The sequence below is a fragment of the Myxocyprinus asiaticus genome, chromosome 11 (assembly GCF_019703515.2).
Source record: "Myxocyprinus asiaticus isolate MX2 ecotype Aquarium Trade chromosome 11, UBuf_Myxa_2, whole genome shotgun sequence".
Lineage (NCBI taxonomy): Eukaryota > Metazoa > Chordata > Actinopteri > Cypriniformes > Catostomidae > Myxocyprinus > Myxocyprinus asiaticus.
The window spans coordinates 24,135,117-24,156,056 of record NC_059354.1 but is presented as its reverse complement, the minus strand read 5'-3'; the positions used below and the strand labels follow the sequence as shown (position 1 = coordinate 24,156,056).

The 20,940-nt window shown below is 40.4% G+C and overlaps 1 pseudogene; it reads right to left on the bottom strand.

Moving 5' to 3' along the window:
* Positions 1-6,259: 6,259 nt before the first annotated feature.
* LOC127447998 (uncharacterized) lies at positions 6,260-20,710 on the bottom strand (annotated as a pseudogene).
* Between the last annotated feature and the right edge of the window lie 230 nt (positions 20,711-20,940).

Below are 20,940 nucleotides of genomic sequence, written 5' to 3'. Positions count from 1 at the left end.
CTAAAATTATGGAAATAAATGTATTTCCAATACGATTCACGCGTCTCTCTCGTCTCGTATTTCAGCGGCTCGTGCCTCTCTGTCCTAACACCAATGAGCAGCAGAACCAATACCAGGCGGGAAAGAACCTCTTAAAGACATCCACAGCTCCCAAACCGTCGTCATCGTCATCTCTCTCGCGCGCGCACACACACACGCATGCACATACAAACAGATCTCGCTCCCTCCTTCACAACGCACCCCTCATTTTCCAAAACAAACACTGGTTGTGCTCTAAATGCATCAGAACCCCCCTTTGATATATGTATTTGTTTTGTAGGAATACACGGGAGCAGTGTGAAAAAGTGTGCAATACTCATCTGGGGCAAGGGCAATTCACGCTATTTGTGTGATTTCGTGACCGATTCTGTGCTACCTGCTCATGGTGTGCTACCAGCAGTGAAAACAGTGATATGTAAAGTTAAAACCTGTCGGTATGTACTAACTACAACAGCATGAAATGTGTTAAAAACCTATTAGCACATACTGTCAGGCAGATAATTCCTATCAGAATGTGCTACCAGCATAACTATCAGATATTGTGATATGGTGTGAGGCTGTACTAAGCCCTAACCCTACCCAAAACCCTAAACCCAACCCTAAAACTATGCGAATATAGCGTTGGTAGCACATCCTGATAGGTAGCATATATTTTCAGGACACCGGCACACGTTCAGGACCATGGACAGTTCCACTGAGAGAATAGCAGCTCGCTCTATTAAGACTGATATCGACAACCAATGGCAGTGAATTAATTAAGCTTTGTTAATGTTCCATTACTTTCTAGTTGACACTTTTCCCGGTGGTTTATAAAGCATGCGTTGGACATTTTAGCCATTTAAATACAGTTCTGAATGTTTCCCAACCTTTCAAACTTGACTGTTTTTTACATTTACAACTAAGCAGAAGAGATTCAACCTAAGGAGGCAGTGATAAGAGAAGTGCTATAAAACAAAGTTGCAAATTGCTCAGAGAAGCACAATTAGAGAGGAAGGTGAGAGATAGTGGTTAAAGAATGGACTGAGATTATTTTTTAAGAGGAAAAAATAAGACAGTTGTTAGTAGGGTTGGGTCAAGTGTTAGCTAAAGAAATAGGTCTTAGATGTCTATAGATGTCTCTTCTAAGTGGCTAGAGAATCAGCTGCTTGGGTGGAGTTTGGCAGGTTGTTTCACCAGCTAGGAACAGTTAAAGGGATAGTTCACCCAAAAAAGAAAATTCTCTCATCATTTACTCACCCTCATGCCATCCCAGATATGTATGACTTTCTTTCATCTGCAGAACACAAATGAAGATTTTTAGAAGAATAGCTCAGATATGTAGGTCCATACAATGCAAGTGAATGGTGGCCAGAATTTTGAATCTCCTAAAATCACATAAAAGCATCACAAAAGTAATCCTTATGCTTCACTTGCTAAATCAATGTCTCTTAAGCAATAAGATAGGTGCAGGTATGAAACATTTAAATATTTGAGCTTTTTTTTTTACTCTAAATTCTCACTTTTACTTTAACTTCCAAATTTTTTTCTTTTTGGCGATTCACATTCTTTGTGCATGTTGCCACCTGCGGGTCGACAGGTCAAAGGTGGATGTTTATAGTAAAAAAGCACTTCAATATTGATATGTTTCTCTCACACACCTATCATATCACCATCAAGACATATATTTAACCACTTGGACTACTTTTATGCTGTGTTTATGTGATTTTTGGAGATTCCAAGTTCTGTCCACCATTCACTTGCATTGAATGGACCTACAGAGCTGAAATATTTTCAAAAAAATCCTTGTTTGTGTTCTGCAGAAGAAAGAAAGTAATACACATTTGGGATGACATCATGATAAATGATGAGAGAATTAACATTTTTGGGTGAACTATCCCTTTAAAGTGAAGGTCCAGGAGAGTTATTTTGTGCCTTTCTGAGATGGTACCACAAGGGGCCACTCACCTGCCGATCGTAAGCTTCTGGAGGGCATGTAGTCTTGATGTGTGGAGTGCAGATAGGGGGGTGCGGAGCCAGTGGTTGTTCTGTAAGCAAGCATCAATGAAGTTAATGCGAGCAACCCAATACAACCAGTGCAGTTCGATGAAGAGAGGCATGACATCTGCTCTCTTGGGCTTGTTGAAGACCAATCATGCTGCCACGTTCTGGATCAACTGCAGAGATTTGACAGTACATGCAGAAAGTCCTGCAAGAAGAGCATTGCAAAAGTCCAGTCTAGATATAACAAGAGCCTGGACAAGGAGTTGTGCTGCATGCTCAGATAGGAAGGGTCTGATCTTCCGAATATTATAAATAGCAAATCTACATGATCGGACTGTTCTTGCAATGTGGATGTGTAATTACAACAATTGTATAATGTCCCTGTAGGGTACCAGTGTAATGACATATATACAGTAACTCCATATAGTTAAAGAGATTATTATTATAATTTTTTTTTAAATCAAGAGAGTGGCCAAGTTCCACAACATTACACTATGACTGCATTACTTGTATCGTGTAGCTCTGATATGAAAGGACAGTCTACACTAAAAAATTTAAAAATAAAATATAAATATGTTTCACGTGGTTACATCTAAATAACTAATTTCATTCAAGTCATAAATATGATTTAACATAATTGAATCAGCCTGAATACATTAGGTTACAACAACAAAACTAATTCAAATGGTTAGATCAGGTAGAAAGAGCTCCTTACGGTAACAATTGGAGGTTTCCACTTTTACCATGTGTATATATTTATTTATTTATTTTTGGACTGCTGGTTGTAAACACTTTTGGGGCTCATCCATCTTACTTTGCTAGACAGCTAGCTTTAAATGGGATGACAACACCTGCCTACTGACTCAACTGACCCACCATTTCCCCTTGTGAGGACTTGGAAAAAATGAACAGAATGTGGTCCGAACGTTGTTGTCAGCAGCAGTGCTTTTGGCCTTGATCAATGAATTATGTTCAAATGCTATGAATCAATGTATGAAAAGCAGCTCGGCTTTAGTGTACTGCCTGACTACATTTATTGTCAAATGCCAACCTCTATGAGACCTCTTTCACTCAACTACTGTATTTAAACACAGCAAACTAAAGAAGTCTTGGTTATTTAACCTCTAATTCAAAGACTTTTTATCTTCATTTGGTTATTTACTCTCTCCTGTTCACACATTAGTGGTTATTGAGTTTGTATCATTGATCAGATGAACAGTAGATGGATTAAACCAGCATAAACCAACCCTAAACTGTATCATCACATGACAGGTGATGTGCAGGATACTTGTTCTAAATACTGGGAGGAGAAGTTTACTGTAGCTGTCCTTTGTGTTCTTGATCTACAGTATATCCAAGTGTAGTTAACAGATGCTTTTTTTTACTTTTTTTAAGTAATGTTTGTATTCTAAGTATTTTATATAAGTTATAAGTAATAATTTCATAGTGTAATTAAATCAATTAAAAACAACTTTATTAACAATTCTGGTAAATTCAGAAGTTACTTTAAAACAAATCTGTTTGATGTTATTTTTATTATTTTATTATTTAATTATCACTTAATAGCCTTCTTATTCATATGCTTTATATTTGTGGGAAAATGGTGGGCAGCTTAACATTTCAATGTAAGTTCAAAGCTGGTGGTAGACAGTTGGATGATAAGTATGTTTGTGCAACAGTCAGATAGTTCAACACTGCGGTCAGAAGACTCCAACGGAAACAGTGATAAGCATGTTATTAAATAAGAGAGCATAAACAGGCTTCACTTGGGACAGACTGAGGAGACACTCACATTAATATTTAAAAATTTGACCCTCTCAGTTCAGATGTCCAGTTTCTCATGGGTGAGCTCTTATTAATATAACTTACTGCTCCATATGAGAGATTTGCATTCACTGAATTTTTGTCACCAGCACATCTGACACATCTTCTGATAAATTATTTATGAACCACGAACCAAAACCATGCATGATGTTGATACAGTGGCCCCAAAAACACACTTAAAATATATGAATATTACTACTTTAGATGACAAAATATCAAAGCGAGTGCAATGTATTTTTTTAGGAAAGATAGGGCAAGCACATCTTTCAAGCAAACATTATAGCAAGACTTTTGTGCTAAATCATAAGTGTTCAAATGAGGAAAGAAGTAGTGTGACAGTTTCTGGTTGATAAATGTTGAACATGTCCATAGTAAATAAAATTAACTTTATGGAATGTAAGGGATGTGTCCTACTCTGCTAGGACACCTTTCTGAACTTGAGGGGAACTGACTTCATACGCCCACTAAAAATGACAAAAATGGCTCAGAAAAGTAAAGTAGGAACAGTTGAAGAATCACAAACACTTAACTAGACCATTGCCATAAACACTGCCATATTCTCTACCTTTCTGCAAATCTACTACTGCTGTAACTCTTCTTTTATACTCTAAAAACATGCCATTGCGATACTGCAAATATGCACATGTATGATCAATTACTTACAGTATGTTGTTCCTAATTTGTATAATGATTAAATGTAAATGCAAGTTACAGTAATTAGGCATAATTTGTTTGACATAAGGTGTGACTTATATGTCCAAATACTCTTGGGGACACTATGTGTCAGTGTATCACTGTATTTATTTAATGCTTAGAAAGTCTTTCTCAATATACATACTGTCTGCTTGAATGCATGACCACTCAGTTATTTCCTTGTAGTTTACTGTGAATTGATCATGAGCTGTAACAGATGTTTTTTCTATATTTGCACTACTTCATATTACAGTGATCAATATTACATGCTTTGTACAACATCAATTGTGTGCAATAAATATGCCTGTGGTCTAATTATTGCAAAAAGATTCATGATCTCACCGTCACAAATATGGTAGGATTATGCACTCTATATCTAATCACCATATGAGGATTTTTCAACCATGCATGCTAGTTTCTGTTTTCCTCTCCGGTGGTTGTGATTGAAATAGATTTTCCATGTGACAGAGCCCCTTGAGAATTTCTTGCCAAAGTTATTGTTTGGCACTGCCCGGTTACAGAACAATTATGCATTATTAAATATAAGTTTTTGTCCATTCAAAATCACTTTAATGCTAAAGTTACATAGGACTTCAAGGGTAACACCTATGTGTCTGTAAAGTACATACAAAAATGATTCATGTGCCCTGCCTTTCAATGACAGCACTATTTTCACCATCTGCATAAAAGCATTCAGTTCTCATTTATCTAGCAGCTCAATAGACTCACCGTTAAGGTCATACCCTGAGCCTTTTCTTGTCGTGTGTCAAGTTATGAGGCTGTACATCAAAGAGCTATTAAATTACAAGGCCGTTTTTTAAACATTCTTTCACTCAAACAAATCTGGCTCATGCTTTAACATCACCTTCCTAAAGATGAAGAACCACGAAAAATTTATTCTTTATTTTAAAGTCTCAAAAGTTGTGGGGTGTTAAATATTTCAACATCTCTTATACCACTCCCTGAAGCAGCTGCAATCTCACCTCAGTGAAGAGTATGGCAGCTTAAGGCCGTGTTCCAATTATTTCCAAAGAAGTGCAATAATGCTTTGCAAAGTTTTCAGCTATTGGGTATGTTCTATTAATTCTTCTGGGAATGCATAATTCAGGGAAATACAGACATGGTTTGATAAATGTACTTTCACTAGCAAGGACCATGCCACAATGATGAAGATAAAGGATTTTATTGAAATGGTCGGGTATGGATGAAATAGGGAGCAAGCCAGGTGACTTGAAGACCCCCCGGATGCCGACAGTGGAGTGGAGGGGGGATGTTTAGAGATTGGAGGAAAGGGGGGGGGGGTTGAAGGGATGAGTTAGGAGGGGAGGGTTGGGTGGGGTAGAGAAACTGAGACAAACAGAGCTGAGGAGGTTGGTTCAATATAAGTGTGTTGATGGGAAGTAGATGATTGGTTGAGGCGTGGCCTGCTCCCGAACATTAGTTAACTTGTTAACTTCATTTCACTAGCAAAGGCCACGCCACAATGGTGAAGATAAAGGATTTTATTGAAATGGTCAGGTTTGGATGAAGTAGGGAGGGAAAGGATGTTGAGGTCCTCGATCGGGGAGTCTTGGCCAGGGAGACTCAGAGTGGGAGCTTCGTCTCAATAGGTAGCAAGCCAGGTGACTTGAAGACCCCCAAGGTTTTGAATGAGCAGATATGGGCTTGAGATCGTTGAGATTATTGTGGATGTATGAACAATATGCTTCGGATGACCAGCGACCTAGGACTCTGATTGTTTTGTCTGAGATACTTGTGCTGGCGGCTGTGGTGGCTGCACCAATCCAGATGGAATGGATGGATTAGTGCTCGGGAGATATGCCGGAGGTGCTGAGAATATTTTGAAAGTGTTTGTTAAACCAGAATCTTGTAGCCATTTTTTGTTCTCTACTAGAAAGAGTGGTTCTTGAGGTGATGAATGGTTGGCATATCTGGAAAGGATGTATTCCGAAAGTGGCTCGTATGGACTGAGGAAGGAGTTGAGGCGAAAAATGGAAATGGGAAATGACTCTCCAAGGTGGTTGGTTTTACTTTTCTTCAGTGTGTATTTGAAAGAATCTGAAGTATGGGCTGTGATGTCTGGGAGGCTGGGATGAATGGCGGGGTTGAAGGCGGAAGTAGGTGGGGTGAATTCCGAGCACCTTAGGAAGCCGAAGAATGAGAGAGGATTGAAGATGGAGGCTGAAAACGGTGGAACTGGCATGGGGTGGATGTCTGATTCTGGAGCCAAGGTTCTGAACTTCTGGAAGGAAAAATGAGACAAAGAGTCAGCTATGGTATTGTGGTAGCCAGGAATGTGAGCTGCTTGAATGAGAAACTGGTGTTGGGTGGATATTAGTGTTAGTCTGTGAACGAATGGCATGATGGCTGGGGAACGAGATCGGCCTTTATTTATGATTTCAACTACTGCTGAGTTATCTGAGTGAATGAGTATGGAGTGTCTGGACCATTCGTGCCCCCAAAGGATAGCTGCTATGATGACGGGGTACATTTCGTAGAGTGCAGATGAGAGAACGTCTGATTGTTGGACGAAGTGGCTAAACTCGGGCGGCCATTCGGAAGTGAACCAACGGCCGCTGTAGTATCCCCCAAAGCCGGTGGAAGGCTCTGCATCTGTGTACAGCTGAATGTCTTTGTGTGATGTAGTCATTATAAAAGAAGGATATACCGTTCCATGAAGACAGGAATTGTTGCCAGAGGTGCATTTCCATTTTACAAGTTTGTCCAGAGTGACTTTGTCATGGAGGGAGGGGACTGTTGCTGCTTTTGTTAGGAGGTTGGAAAGGAAAGATTTTCCTTGGGGAATTATTCTGATGGCGTAGTTAAGGTGACCAAGGAGGGCTAACAGTTGTTGCTTTGTGCACCTGACTGCTAGAAGATAATTTGATAAGAGCAATGATATGCGATGTATTTTTGTGGGAGGCAGAGTTGCTTGGAAGGAGACGGAGTCTAAAGTGATAGAAGTGCATGGCCCTAAAGTTTTCTCTTTTGAAAGGGGAACACCTAGTTCGGAAAAGACTAGGTGTTGACGAGGGTGGAAAGCCCTGAGTGAGGAGGCACGGATGGAGGTGTGATGATGAGGAAGTCGTCGAGAAGGTGGAGGACGAGGTTGATGAGAATCCAGCATAAGGCCTCCGAGAGGGAGTCGAAGATCTTGGGGCTGCTTCTACAGCCAATAGTGTGGCGCAATGCAAAATAATAAGCTCCTTTCCAGAATATTCCAAATAAACGGCAGAATTCTGGGTGAATGGGCATGACTTTGAAAGCATTGGTGATGTCTGCTTTAGAGAGCCATGCTTCATGGCCTGCCTTGCGGATGAGAGTGATGGCGTGGTCGATGGTTGCGTATTGCATAGAGAGGTCGGGGGCTGGAATGATGCTATTGATGCTAGGAATGTTAGTGCCATGGGGGGAAGAGAGGTCGATGATTAATTTCTTTTTTTCTGGAGTACTTCCTAGTGGCAATGCCGATGGGGCTAATGCGGAATGGAGAAAACGGAGGCTCTTTGAACGGGCCTATCATGAAGCCTTGCTGGACTTCTTTGGATATTAGTGTGTCAACGGTGTCTGGCTCAGAGAGGGCAGACTGGAGGTTATGGGGGGTGCAAAAAATGTCAGGATTTATTTCTATACCTGGATGGAAACCGTTTTTGAACCCATTGATGAACTCTCTGTCAGGGAGATCTAGTAAGGCGGTGGCTAGGGCTTTTACCTTAACTGATGTGCCGAGATACTTAAGTAGTCAGTCTGGTAGAGTGGTTGGGTTGTGGGGGCAAGAGTTCCTTGCATGGGCACCGCCACAGAAGGAGCAGGTGTGAAGGAGTCTGCAATTAGAAAGGCAGCAGCTGAGATGGTTGAAGTTGTTGCAGACCATTCTGCCTCCTTGGTAGAGGTTTGGTCGTCCTCTTTTGTCGATACTTTTGGGTATGGGAACGTTAACTGTGGGGCGTATGTCGAGGGGTTTTGTAATAATAGGAGGAGGTGGGGCTGCTGTAGATAATCGGTTGAGTACTGAGTTTTTTCGTGAGGAGGAGGGTTGAGAGTGAAAGGGGGTGATGACAGTGCACGCTGAGGCTGGATGTGACGGGGCTCCAAATAGCTCACAGGAGAGTGAAGTACGGGCTGCGAAAATGCGGCAGTAGAGTTCAGCATTGAGGGTGCCCTAGTATGTTCCCTGGTTGAACGGCTGTAATTGACCTGCTGCTTGAGTGGCAAAAAGAACATGGTAGTTGTTGAAGCCTGTCCCTCCAAAACGTACGGCCATGTCTAGAATGACTGATAGGTAATAGTCTAGCTCGGTCCTTTGATCTGGATAGACAGAGCAAAATATATCATGGTAAATCGAGAAGGCTAAAGCGAATTCGGTAGGGGTGAGGTCTTTAGAGCGGGAATTTATTGTGTGGCTGAGCTGCATTAGGCCTTGGCTGGTTTGCAGCTCTCTGGGCTGTCTGATATTTAAGAGGGATGGCTGAAGAAGTTGGGCTAGGTCGGTGTAGTTACCTGATAGGATTTGCAGATGTAAGGATGAAGAAACGGGGGAGGGCCGATGAATTGATGAAGCTGGGCAAGGAGGTGATGCTGCTGTAGCCAGGGTATATGGGCTACTGTTTTTTGGCAGAATGTGAGGGTATTGGGAAGGGGAGGTGTTAGGATAGCTGAGGGAGGGGAAAAGGGATAGATTAGTTGGAAAGAAAGAAGAAATAGGATGAGGTTGAAAAGATCCGTTGAGAGGTAGAATTCCTGGGTTTACTGCAAAGGGAACTTGATTTGGGTTGGTTGATAGAGAGGAACAGGGAATGACAGGAGCCATGCTGTTATTAACAGCTGAAGGAAGGGTAGAGGAATGGATGGTGGGATGAAAGGATGTAAGTGCGTGAGGATTTGGAGCTGTTTGTGAGCATAGGGATGAAAAGAAGGATGTAATGATCTGGGATAGATTTGAGGTGGAAGGAGCAGATAATGCTGGAATTTGGCTTGGACTCCACTAGGTGGCGTGGATGCTGCTGGCTGAGGCCGTTGTGGAGGATGCATGGTGACGTCACGAATGACGGTGGGAGGATCGCATGAGAATGCCGGAAGTGTTGAGGGTTCGGAGTTTATAGTTGCTGACGTATTGTTAGATGCTGTGTAAAGTTGAAATAATCTTGATTTATTGTCAGAGTGGCTGAAGTGGATGCCTTTATCCTTAAGAGCTCGCTGAAAGCGAGCCACGGTCCACTAATTGATGCTGGTCTCTGGTCTGGGAGACATGCCGTGAATACGAATGCGAATGCGAATGCGCTGAGGAGGACTGCAGGTGGATGGATGAGAGAGACGCTGTTGACGAGGAGCGGAGAATAGCAGTCCTGTCATCGAGTCAGGGTTGGAGAAATCTCAGACAGTGAGCTTGGATGAGAATGCCCGTGGGGTTGGGGAATAAGAACGGCGGAACACAGCCGGTGTGGAATTTGGCTGTGTGAGGACTGTTGAGAGGATTTCCTGGGTGAAGGAAAATGTATTCGAAATAAATCATCATTTGAGTCAGAAGGGTTGATCTGAAGCTCGGGATCCATGGTAAGTGAGTCCGTCGAGAAACTGAGACAAACGGAGCTGAGGTGGTTGGTTCAGTATAAGTGCATTGACGGGAAGTAGATGATTGGTTGAGGCGTGGCCTGCTCCTGAACTTTAGTTAACTTGTTAACTTCATGTAATTCAATTGTTGCACATTCTATTTCTCAGCAATATTGCCATTTCTTTCTTGTACAATAATACAAATAAAAACTTTAATGTGCCATAACAGATAATATATAATGGAGAAGTTCTACACTTAAGCAATATCAGACAAGCAAGAGTGCTGTTGTTATTAGCACAGCTGTGATTCCAAAGTAATCAGAGCCATGCTGATATTCAGGCAAATGGCACATTTACACGTGTGATGTTGTACAACAGTTCAACAAACAAGTAAATAATTGGCCATAGGCAATCAAAGCAGTGCTGAATTAGGGCCATATAACATGATTGCAAGTATAATATTGCTTTTATACAACAGTTCAATGAACAAGTAAATAAAAAATAAAAAAATTAGGCAAAACTGAATACGGTCACAAAAAAACGCATTTGGTCATGGAACTACTTTCTTACGCAATGGATCAGAATCTGCCATTGTTAGTTCAAACCATATGATGTGTCCAAGCTTCTCAAAAAAACATCACTTTAGAACTAGTATCACAGCGTGGGTTGTTTCTAACAAGTTATTGGAAAAACAAGGATGTGTGTGTGTGTGTGTGTGTGAGAGAGAGAGAGAGAGAGAGAGAGAGGGAGCATGTGTGAGTTTGTCGCGACTCTCAAACACAGATGCTGTAGTGTGTTAGTCAGCTTTCTGAAGATACTGTCATTTTGGTCAAATGCTTCATATTTTCTCAGTGGGAAAAATAGCTATCCAAGTGGGGGTATTCCTCCCTGTTTCGTGGTAGCAGGTGCGCAAGAGTCATTTGCTATAGAAACCGCAATCTCCGCCATTTTAAAGAATATGTCCTCTCTAATATGGAAACTCCGGTTAGAGGTAAGCGCCTTGAGTTTGTGTAATTAATCAGTCATTTGTGTCTCTCAGCCATTATGAACCTTAATGCTGAAGTTGTTAGTTTAAAGCTGTTTAAAGCTATTTCCCAGCTTTAGTAGTGAAGAAGTTATTTGAGCAATCACAGCATGCAGATGAATGAAAACACTGACTGACGCTGACTCAATGCACTTCACTTCAACTGGATCATATTACACACACAAAAAAAATGTGTTGCCACCTGCTGGGTAAAATCTGCAATGTCACAAAACTAAATGAAAAGAGACTGTGGAGGCAAGGGCGTGGTTGAGCGTTGGTCTGGGGAGAGAGGAAGTGGTAAGGGTTTTCACCTGAGATGAATTGCTTGTAATTGCTGTTTCTATGTTCGCAGTGAGAGACAGGGGAAACAAAAAGGCGCCGGACCTCAGAGTGTGAGAGAGAACCCAGCTGACAAGTCGTGTGTTGGCCGCTGCCATTCCCAGAGCGTTTGAGTGTTTCTATGTGGAGCTTTACCGTTACACTGTTAAGCGAACGTGTTTTGTGTTATTATTAAATTTACCTTTGTGTTGGATTTGCCATCTCCTGCTTCCACATTCCTCAAACCTGTCACAGAGACACATCTATCTCTTTACACAACTGCACTGCTCTTACACTTTAGTTTAGAACACCACGAACACAAGCAGTGAATTGTCCAAGTGCTGATGTTCTGTGACATCAGTACTTTTCGAACTTCTCTCGTACAATCAGATTTAGAGGACTGGAACTAACTGTTGTATATTACTGAATAACGTACATTTCAGACAAGAATTGGCCAGTTAGTTCATGCATTTTTTTCTCAGCCAGCGAAAACGCAGTAGTTCCAAAATGAGCCAAAGCATCAAGCACAATTCCGCTCTCTAAATCTGGTTTCAAACTACCTGTGTTTCCTTTGTGAATGAATCGGGGTTTTGTAAACAAACCAGTGTCGTTCATCTCCATTGTTTCATTCATGACCTACTCTGTATTGTTTAAAAGGATAATTCATCCAAAAATTAAAATCCTCTCAAAATTTACTCATGCCATCCCAGATGTGTATGACTTTCTTTTTTCTGCTGAACACAAACAAAGGTTTTAGAAGAATATTTCAGCTCTGTAGGTCCATACAATGCAAGTGAATGGGTATCAAAATTCTGAAGCTCCAAAAGTACATTAAGACAGACTAAAATTTATCCATATGACTCCAGTGGTTAAATCCATGTCTTTAGAAGAAATATGATAAGTGTGGGTGAGAAACAGTTCAATATGTAAATCATTTTTTAATATCAATCTCCACTTTCACATTCTTCTTGTTTTAGTTTTGGCAATTCACATTTTTTGTGCATATCGCCACCAACCAGGCATGGAAGAGAATGTAGTAATATAGTAGCAAAATTAAAAAGCAATAAAGTAAAAAAGGATTAAATATTTATCTGTTTCTTACCCACACCTATCAAATCACCTCTGAAGACGTATATTTAACCACTGGAGTTTTATGGATTTGTTTTATTCTGCCTTTATTTGTATTTTGGCATTTCAACATTTTGGTACCCATTCACTTGCATTGTGAGGACCTACAGAGTTGAAATACAGTGTTCTTATATACAATTTTGTTTATATTCAGCAGAAGAAAGAAAGGCATGCACATCTGGAATGGCATGAGGGTGAGTAAATGATGAGAGAATTTACATTTTTGGGTGAACAATTTCTAATATAATGTAATATAATATAATATAATATAATCAATGATTCAATGACTCACTCACAAAATAAAATGTATTGCCACCTGCTGGCATAAAGATACAATCACCAGAAATTATTCGCTGAACGAATCCGTGAACAAAATCAAAATGAACAATGAACCAAAATCCTTACCACTTTGAAAGTCATGAACACAATTGGAGCGGTACAAATGCCTCCCAGTTCTGTAATATTAAATATCAGTAATTTTGGAACATTGTTTGGCCAATCAAGTTCTAATACCAGAACTAATTTGTATAATAATGATTATACACACTCTCAGCATTTTATCATCTTGCAAGTTGGTTCACAGGTCTTCAGATTACAATACTGTACGGTAAAATTTACATTATTTTACTTAAACGCTTACTGATATTCACAGACAAAACCAACATTTGATGCATATTCTGATTTTTGTCAGTGTCAAGCTCTCTCTGCTCTGAGGTGTTGAGTTTACACTAGACCACAAAGTTCTTCTTGTAAACAGATCCGCAGGGAAATGGCAAGATTCTTGTGTTCTACTGAAATCATCTCTGGTAACCGTAGTGTGGGACAGCCTTTGTCTGCTCTGGTCTCTTTCATTCTCTTCACAATGTCAGACATGAACTGCTTCATTACTCACACATCTCCAGAACAGTCTTCACCTTCACTGGCCCTCTCAGCACAGAGTCAGGAATGTGTCTGAGGCTCTGAACGACAGACATTACTCCATATGTTACATTTTCCTTTACTGGACAGCTACCTTTACCTATCTACCTTAAACAGAGAACATGTATAATAAAGAGTTACTGGCCTAATGATATGTGTTCCTCATTTAGATACTGTGTATATTGATACATTTTTTTGTCCTTAATTTAACTTTACCAATATACTACAAATTCTCAAATCTAACTCAGTGTCTTTTTATGAAACATGGATGCATTTTATGAAACATCATTTCAAGAAGTTTCCACCATTAGAGACCCAAATTTAGATTCTGGGCACCACAGTCTGGAACTTTCCCCACAACTGAGTGTCCTTTGCAGCTTGAATGAGTCACACTGAATGTTGCTTCTGAATAATACTTTCAGTATATTCAAAGATTTATGATGAAGGCAAAGCCAAGACATTTCTACAGTTATCAAGTTATTTATTATTGATTTATTATTTCATGGTTATCATTGGGTTTTTGTAAGCTAGCTTGGTTGCTTGCTTAGAATATCAAAGCCATACATCTGTAAATTGAATGGTGATGTTAAACTAATACTCCATAACCACTAATAATAATCCCTAAAATCCACTCTATTCTCTCCTCTCCGCCAACAGCTGGTGTGTGGTTAGCGTACTGGCACACTATGTTTGCCGTCGCATCAACCATGTTGATGCTGCACACTGGTGGTGGTTGAGGAGAACCCCCTGTTCATTATGTAAAGCGCCTTGAGTGTAGTATCAGAAAAGCAATGTAACGTTCATTCATTCACTATACAGTATGTACTCTTCTGTACTGTCTATTTACCATCATCCATCCTCCATTCTAAACAGTGCCTGTTATTACATTGCCTTGTTTATGAAGTATGTACTTCAGCTTTTCCTCACAAGTCACTCTTGTGCATTAAATCAAAGTCCATCTGTTTCTGTGTGTCTCTTGAACTAATGGATATACAGTATATTCACACTTACACTTCATACTGAACAAAGTGAATCCATTAGAAAGGGATGAGTTCTACTATGAAACCACACTCTCTTTTACTAATGTAATCAAATCATTCTTCATTTGTGGCCCCAGGTTAAAAAAGGGAAGAGAAATCAAACTCTCACTGACAAAATTCAGGCAACGACTCATCTGTTTGATTTATGGCAGCTCCAGTAACAGCCATCATGTCTGTAATAGCAGTTACTGACAGATAGCATCACACAAGATGGCTGGTGTCAGGGTGAAAGAAGTCATGCTCAAACAATGCTGAGATGCATTTGCTATTTCTGAGCGGAGACACATTTGTTACAGGCTGACACCAAATATTATGAATGGTCAGGTCAGGTTTTCAGAAGGTATACTCACTGGTGTTTCAAGTGCCGATTTCACTTGAATAGGTAAACAATTAGGAGCAATGCATTTTTGTGATAACATACTGTAAATACAGGATAGTAATTTATGCTTATTTCACAGTCAGTATGGTGGCATTTTCCCCCCTGCTGAAATAACAGCTTAAAACAGCAACAAGACCAGATGGTTTTCTGGTCTTAGCGGGTCTCCCTGCTTCAGACTGCTCTCTTGCCTAGTTTTAAAAGGGGGGTTGGGCACATTTCATCCAGTCAGGCTGTGAAACCAGCTTGCCAACCATTTTGCAAAGATAAGCTAAGACCGACAAACCAGCTTAGGCTAGTTTTAGCTGTTCTATTCAGCAGGGTTTTTATTATTATTGTTTTGCCATGTTTTAGCCAGCCTGTGTGAAAAACAATAAATATTAGTTTTTCATCACAGTTTATATTATGATGTGATTCAATTTGCATACAATATTAGTACATTTCCTCCTTCTTGTAATGCAGACCTGTGCATTAATTAAAGTGACTGTGTATAATACACTGAATAATCTGCCCAATTGTGAAAAATGGGTTGTTTTAATTAATTTAATAAAGCAGTGAAAACATCTGTAACTCCACATCCAGATTTTCCTACGTGATCACTTTTATGTCTAAAAGTATAGAACCCATTTCTCGTGTCCCAGTTGTCATTTTCTCTCAGAATCAGCTTTATTGCCAAGTATGCTTACACATACAAGGAATTTGTCTTGGTGACAGGAGCTTCCAGTGTACAACAATACAAAAACAGCAGCAAGACATAAATAATAATAAAAAATAAAAAATAATTATACACATACGTACATACACACACAGACACACACATTCATACATACACACATACACATAGGTAGTGCAAATCTAATACAAATCTGTTATCTGTTATGTACAGTGCAAATACAAATCTGTTATGTACAGTGCAAATTTTTTTTAATTTCTTTTTTCAGAGGAATGAAATGGCAGAAGAGGTTGGATGTGTTGGATAAATATAAAAAAGACTAAACTGTGTATTGCACATAGTTACTGCTCAATGGGGCAAATTAACTGTTCATAAGATGGATAGCCTGAGAGAAAAAACTGTTCCTGTGCCTGATGGTTCTGGTGCTCAGAGCTCTGAAGCGTCAGCCAGAAGGCAACAGTTCAAAAAGGTAATGGGCAGGGTGAGTGGGGTCCAGAGTGATTTTTCCAGCCTTTTTCCTCACTCTGGAAGTGTATAGTTCTTGAAGGGGTGGCAGGGGGCCACCAATAATCCTCTCAGCAGTCCGAACTGTCCTCTGTAGTCTTCTGATGTCTGATTTCGTAGCTGAACCAAACCAGACAGTTATTGAAGTGCAGAGGACAGACTCAATGACTGCTGAGTAGAACTGTATCAGCAGTGCCTGTGGCAGGTTGAACTTCCTCAGCTGGTGAAGGAAGTACAACCTCTGCTGGGCCTTTTTCATAACGGAGTCAATGTGTGTCTCCCACTTCAGGTCCTGTGAGATGGTAGTGCCCAGGAACCTGAATGACTCCACTGCTGCCACAGTGCTGTTTAGGATGGTGAGGGGGGTCAGTGTTGGGGTGTTCCTCCTAAAGTCCACAATCATCTCCACCGTTTTGAGCGTGTTCAGCTCAAGGTTGTTTTGACTGCACCAGACAGCCAGCTGTTCAATCTCATCTCGGATGAGGCCGATGACAGTGGTGTCGTCTGCAAACTTCAGGAGCTTGACAGAGGGGTCCTTGGCAATGCAGTCATTGGTGTAGAGGGAGAAGAGTAGTGGGGAGAGCACACATCCCTGGGGGGCCCCAATGCTGATTGTATAGGTGCTGGAAGTGAATTTCCCCTGTCTCACAAGCTGCTGCCTGTCTGTCAGAAAGCTGGTAATCCACTGACAGACAGACGTGGGAACAGAGAGATGTTGTAATTTATTCTGGAGTATAGCTGGGATGATGGTGTTGAAAGCCGAACTGAAGTCCACAAAAAGGATCCTTGCATATGTCCCTGGTCTGTCCAGATGTTGCAGGATATGATGCAATCCCATGTTGACTGCATCATCCACAGACCTGTTTGCTCGATAAGCAAATTGAAGGGGATCTAGAAAGGGTCCAGTGATGTTCTTCAGGTGGGCCAACACCTCACAGGTGGGCCAACACTCTCAAATGATTTCATGACCACAGACATCAGGGCGTCAGGTCTGTAGTCATTAAGTCCTTTGATTTTTGGTTTCTTTGGGACAGGAATAATGATTCTTGTTTATGAGAGACAATAGAATTGTCTCTCATTAACAATCACAAATCAGTGTTTGAAGAGTTTCATGTGCCGTCTTTGTAGATGGTATCATTGCAGAAATAAGTGATTAGTCTAAATGAAGTAACAAAAGGGATATCTTTGAGATCCTTCTTTCTCCTGCTCTGCCTACATTAAAAAAAATATCAGATCTTTGTCTGTCCCAACAAAAGAAAGGCTCCATGGAAACCTGCATCCACAATCATCACTGTGTCTTATTGCCTTTCTAATGTAATTATCTCTGTGGAAAAGAATGACCCCAGGCAATAAGAACTGACTAATTCTGCCATGATTATATGACAAATCTACCATAAAGTTTCTTGATAAAATACGTTACTTACACAGCAGGGACAGCACATGATATGTTAAACTGAAATAACAAGAACATATTTTACATGTTTATGACACGTGTGTCTGTGTGTGTGTACATACAGCATATACAAATATGAGTTCAAGCAGTACATGATAATAAATGGCACTAGGATCCTATAAAGACTCATCACAAAAGGGTGTTAAATCAGTCTGGTGAGCTTTGTCTCATAAAAGGCTAAAGGTGCAGTGACACCAGGCTTTGAGAATGCGAAATGAATGATCCTGCAAAGAACATCGGCAATGATGTCAAGCGCTAAGTCCCTTGACAATTTACTTGACTTAATTTTGGTTCGTTATTTAGCATGATGCACTCAAATTCATATTTTAATCTATTGTTTGTCATTTTCCATTAATTTTTTCAAATGCTTTTCATTTCATTTGAGTGTATGTCAAAAAGAGTATGCCTAAAACATTCACCAACAAATCCTCCTTAGTCCCACACTTCATAAGCATGTTCAAAACACGCAACACTCAAAAAGCACTCTGACTCTGCTCATTCATCTGCCAGACATGGAACCTATCTCTATTTTTCTTTTTCTTTTTTCTTTTTGTGGATTGAAAGATGAAATGTCTTGAAACAATAGGTCACTTTTATGATCCTTACAATGTTATGAAGGTTTGTAAAAGTTCAAAATAGCAGTCACTTACACAGTTTTCTTGACTCAATTTTACAAGTGATTCTGAAAAGTTTGAATTGCTGTGTCCTGCAGGAGTGCATAAGTTTGACCAGCTTTGTAGGAAATAAAGAAGGGAGCTAGATATAAAAAAATAAAATAAACCATAAAAATCTGTCGTCCAGGTGTGATTGTGTACCAGAGGAAAGTTTACATTCCTGTAGCACTGATGCATCCTCCTTTTGATACTCTAGAAGAACAAAGTTTGTTACATTTACATAATATTATTTGTATGTTTCTAGCAGACACTGTATTACCAATACAATTTGCAATAAAATGCACAGATCAAAGTAATGGCCCACTGCAGGGAAAGTAGCTGAGAATATACAATACTTTCTTAAGTTAGGTCTCAAATTTCAAAGACTAGCTCATTGTAATAATAAATACAAAGATCGTCTTATCATTTATTTGAATGAGCCCAGAGGGTTTGCTGCTCTAACAGTTAATTTGACTTCATTTCTCCAATGAGGAGGATGGAAATGTTTCTGGATGCTGGGGTCTACAGCTCAATGAAGGAATAGAGGTAGTGAGGGGTCATTCACATCAGTTTAAGACAGAAAGAGTATGTTCAGAAAAGTACTTAACATCTCTCTTCTTCTTCTTCTTCTTTTTTTTTATCATGGAAAGTGCTAACGTTTCACTTGCTATTTTTAAGAAGAGAAGAAGTTATACAGTGTATATGGAACAATAAGTAGTAGGCTAGTATTCCATTCTGAACACAGTCAGTGTAAAATTTATTGCTAGTTGGTACAAGCAGCAAATGAAAAGACCTGAGCTGAGTAAAAACATAATCTCTCAAAAACAACTCTAGTACTGAACCTCCAGTACAGCAGAACTTTAGACACAGTGATTGCTTCACCATGACCAGAGATGCTTGAAAACTCTTATTTAAGCATTTACTTAGTCTTTGCCATTCATTAATGCTTGAACACAGAGCATAGGATGAGCATTCCTGCCAATAGAGCAGTTTCCAACAAGTTTAGCAACAGTTTAAAGATGCTGGAAGCATTTTCAGTCATTTGGCTGACTCTCACCATTATGCAAATTAATCCACGTACCCTCTCTCCAAACCTTGACCGCCAAAGACATGTCATCAAATCTGATGTCAGCAAACCTAAACATACAAATTAATTGTAGGAACACAGTATCTCTGATTGGTTAGTTTTCCGATTTGATTTGATTTTATATTTGATTTTTTTATTTGATCGTCTTGTTCTAGCACCTGCTCACATACATCTGTGAAAGCCTTCTAAGCATTTAGTAAACATTTGGAAATACAGTATGACAACATTTTATAAATCACTGTTTATTTCTATATTTTTTGTCTCACAGAAGTTGAGCTAGGGGTGGAGGGACAGGTGGGCTGCAGCTGTTACTGCAGTACACAACCATCACCCAGAAGAGCCAGATGGGAAATATAAACACCTCAGAGAGGGGCCTCCCCTTTGGACTGAGATTTGACAAATGGCTTTATTTATATGCAAAGCTTTAAAGGAATATATTGGATCACTTGTACTGAGCTGATGTTGGGCCCGCCACTAAAAGCAACCACAACATCATACAGCATTATTATATCCACACAAATCTTTCTCTCTGAGAAAGATTTGCAAAATGCTGCAGGTGTCACAGTATATTAATTAGAGTGAGATGTGACTCCATGAAGTCATGAATGATAGTGTAGTATGTGATATGTTAAAGGGATAGTTCACCCAAAAAAGGAAATTGTTTACACACCCTCATGATATCCCAGGTGTGTATGACTTTCTTTCTTCACCAGAACACATTTGAAGAAAATTAGAAAAATATCTTAGCTCAGTAGGTCCTTAAAATGCAAGTGGATGGTGATCCGATTTTTGAAGCTCCAAAAATCACAGACGGTCAGCATAAACATCATCGATATGACTCCAGCCGTTAAATTAATGTCTAAATTAATGTCTAATGTGAAAAAAAAAAAAAGATAAATATTTAAGTACTTTTTAACTCTAAATCATCGCTTCTGGTAAACTTAAAGAGAGGGTGGAGATCACGCAGTCTCTCGTGTTACGTATTACCATTGCCATGAAAAATCAAATGGGTGGTCGGTCTTCCCCAGCTTCAAGGTCTGGAACAGCTGGCGATACTGTTCCAGGCTACGACCCACCCGCTGCAGGATAGACTTTTTCAGATCGTCATAGGCCAGGAGATTAGCGGCAACTGTTGGGCAGCAAGCTGAGCTTCCCCGGACAGTAGTGGGTGGAGCCTGGCCGCCCACTGGTCACGTGGCCAGCCCCAGATCTCCACGGTTCTCTCAAATAAGTCGAGGAAAGCCTCGGCATCATCTTCGGCTCCCATCTTCAGGAGTGTGGGGGGAGGCAGTTGGCTGCGGTGGTCCAGAGTCGCGGCTCTCTCTTTCTCCTTGCTGAGGAGGCTCTGGATCGCGAGCCGGTCCTCTGATTGAGCTCGCAGGATCTCGAAGAACCGCCATTCCTGGTCTTGGCGTAGCTCAAGCAGGGATTGCTGGTTGGACTGATGCATACTGGTGAGGGACTGGAGGATCTCGGCCAACTGGGAGGACTCCATGGGGTGTACTTCAGTTTTCCCAGGTTTCGGCACCAGTGTGACACAGCTTCACAGGCAGAAAGGAAGGAGAACACAGGGAAGTGGGGTTTCCAGGTTCAGGTAAGAGTTTTAATCGGCCACTTCAGTGCTTTACAATTTCACAAACTCATAAGCTTCATAGGCCCGTAGTTACTTAAACACATCAG